This window comes from Mandrillus leucophaeus, unplaced genomic scaffold, assembly GCF_000951045.1.
Source record: "Mandrillus leucophaeus isolate KB7577 unplaced genomic scaffold, Mleu.le_1.0 Scaffold1656, whole genome shotgun sequence".
NCBI lineage: Eukaryota > Metazoa > Chordata > Mammalia > Primates > Cercopithecidae > Mandrillus > Mandrillus leucophaeus.
Window position 1 is genome coordinate 30005 of NW_012101650.1, and position 3017 is coordinate 33021.

The following is a 3017-nucleotide window of genomic DNA, read 5'->3' on the forward strand; positions in this document are numbered from 1 at the left end:
ACTAAAAATATAAAAATTAGATGGGCGTGGTGGTGCACGCCCGTAGTCCCAGCTACTGGGGAGGATGAAGCACGGGAATCGCTTGAACTGGAGATGCAGAGGTTGCCATGAGTTGAGATTGTGCCACTGCACTCCAGGGTGACAGAGGGAGACTCTGTTTCAAAAAAAAAAAAAAAAGTACACCTGGGTGCCCCTGGGGTTTTCCCCTTCATTCATACAGAGATGAATGAGTTATTACAATGTGAGCAGAACCTTTCTTCCAGAAAACATCCATGGTGCTCCGTATCTCATGAACTATAACAAGATGCAGAAGAATCAGCCATCAGGAACCCGCACAGAGCGCAAAGTCACTCACCGTCTCGACAGCTCTTCATCACTGCTGCTACTCTTTTCATGACACTCCTTTTTGTCCATTTGTCAAATGTTGTATTTATCTCTTTACTGTATCTTTTTCACCCTGAAAAAATAAAAAGAGGTTGTATTTAGGTACATGGGAAGAACCGTCAGAAAAATCTTAGCTTCCGTGTCTCTAAAAGGTTGACAAAAGCACTTATTGCTCATTCAAAAGAGATGCATCAGTGGAATTGCTCCTAGTAGCGGTAGGTGCTTAGGACAGAGGCCAAAACAGGAGAGCTGCAAAATAGAAACTTTTTTTTTCCTAATGAAGTAGGTGTATGGATTTTTCAAATTCTTTTCTTTTTGATGTAGCCCTGCATCTGCAAGTTAAGCCATGTAGAATAGTAACTTCTAGAGATTCCAACCTGACAGAGGCAAAAGTGTGATTATTTTCCTTGCCTTCCATTCTTCTCTCGTACAACTCTAATGGTTTCTCTTGCCTAAATCGTCACCTAGATTTCTTTAAAATACTTGGGTTTAGGAACCGTTGTCTGACCCATTATCTTCACCGGTTCTGCTATGACATTTTTTAAAGATTAGATTTTTAAAATAATGGCTTTATGGATATATAGTTCACAAACCACACGATTCACAAACCACACAATAAACTATACAATTCAATGTTGTATATAGCATAGTTACAAAGTTGTACAACCACCACCACAATCAGTTTTAGGACAGCGTCGTCACCTCAAAAAGAAACTCACTAAGCGGCACTCCCCATTCCCCACATGCACGCACACCCAGCCACAGGCACCCACGAATCCACCTTCTGTCTCCACAGGTTTACTCATTCTGGACATTTGATTTAATAGGAGTTGTTATGGACTGAATGTATGTGTCCACCCTCAAGTTCCTGTGTTGAAATCCTAACTCCAAATGTGAGGATACGAGGAGATGGGGCCTTCGGGAGGTGATGAGGTCATGAGGGTGGACTCCTCATGAATGGTCTCAATGCCCTTAGAAAAGAGACCCCAGAGACCTCCCTCCCTCTTTCTACCATGGGAGAATGCAGCAAGAAGTCAGCCGTCTATGAACGAGGAAGCAGGTCCTCTCCAGTCACTGAATGTACCAGTGCCTTGATCTTGGACTTCCCAGCCTCCAGAACTGTGAGAAATAAATCCTGTTGTTTAAGCCACGTGGTCTATGATACTTTTGTTAAAGAAGCCAAAAGCGACTAAGACAGGCATCAAACAATATATTGTCCTTTGTGATGGATCCTTTCACTTCGCATAATGTTTTCAAGGTCCATCCGTGTTATACCACATAACAGAACCTCCTTTGTTTTCATGGCTGAATAATATTCCACTGTATGGAGACACCACATATTCTCTATCCATTCAGCAGACGATAGACATTTGGGTGAGTTCCACTTTGGGGCTCTTATGAAAAATGCTGCTGTGAATATTCAGGTCCAAATTTCCGTGTGGACAGATTATTTCCTTCTCTTGGGTACATAATTAGGAGTGGAGTTGCTGGGTCATATGGTAACGCTATGTTTAACCTTAATTGGCACCAAGCCAATGTTTCCTAAGTGCCAATTTCCATTCCCAGCAGCAGTGTAGGAGGGTGCCAGCTTCTCCATATCCTCACCTTTAATTGTTATTATGGGCCTTTTAAAAATGGCCATTCTGGTACGTGTAAAGTGATATCTTATTGTGATTTTTGAAGATTAAGTTTTATATAATAGTAAAAATACATATTTAATAGCATTGTAAACACTTTGGATAACAGAAAAGAAAATTGGTGAATTACAAATCACCCCAAATCCAAACACCTATAAATAATCCATCTTAACTTTTTGACTATTTGATTGTATTGACTATATTAAAATAGCGTGATAGGGCGCGGTGGCTCATGCCTGTAATCCCAGCACTTTGGGAGGCCGAGGCGGGTGGATTACCTGAGGCCAGGAGTTCCAGAACAGCCTGGTCAACATGGTGAAACCCCATCTCTACTAAAAACACAAAAATTAGCCGGGTGTGGTGGTGCATGCCTGTAATCCCAGCAACTCAGGAGGCTGAGACAGGAGAATTGCTTGAACCCAGGAGGAGGAGGTTGTAGTGAGCCAAGATCACACCACTGCACTCCAGCCTGGGTGACAGACTGAGACTCTGTCTCCAAAAACAAAAAAAAATTATTTCTCTGAATTTTCATTAGGTGATTACAGCTACCAAGAAAATTCTAGTAGGTAAACACAACCACCTTCTAAGAACTTAAAACTCTCCAATATTAAATGGCCAGTTCCCTCAGAATAAAAATAAACCAAAATATTTCAACCAATTTCAACCAAAGTGAACTTTGAATAATTAATTCAATTGTTTCACTTTCTTTTTAAAGAAGTTGTGAAGAATTTCAAAATGACATGACTATAGAACAATAGTGAGATGCAAACAAAGAATAAAAACTACCACATAAGAAATTGTGAATTTCAGCCGGACGCGGTGGCTCACGCCTGTAATCCCAGCACTTTGGGAGGCCGAGGCGGGCGGATCATGAGGTTAGGAGATAGAGACCATCCTGGTTAACACGGTGAAACCCCGTCTCTACTAAAAATGCAAAAAATTAGCCGGGCGCGGCAGCAGGCGCCTGTAGTCCCAGCTACTTGGGAGGCTGAGGCA

General features: G+C 41.8%; 1 long non-coding RNA gene across 1 annotated transcript in view; it reads right to left on the reverse strand.

Moving 5' to 3' along the window:
• Window positions 1-354: 354 nt before the first annotated feature.
• The window catches only part of LOC105536927, an 8779-nt gene continuing 6116 nt past the window's right edge, over window positions 355-3017 (reverse strand). The window contains exon 3 of the long non-coding RNA XR_001005642.1: window positions 355-457. This is a non-coding gene — a long non-coding RNA (uncharacterized LOC105536927). The remainder of the gene's footprint in view (window positions 458-3017) is intronic.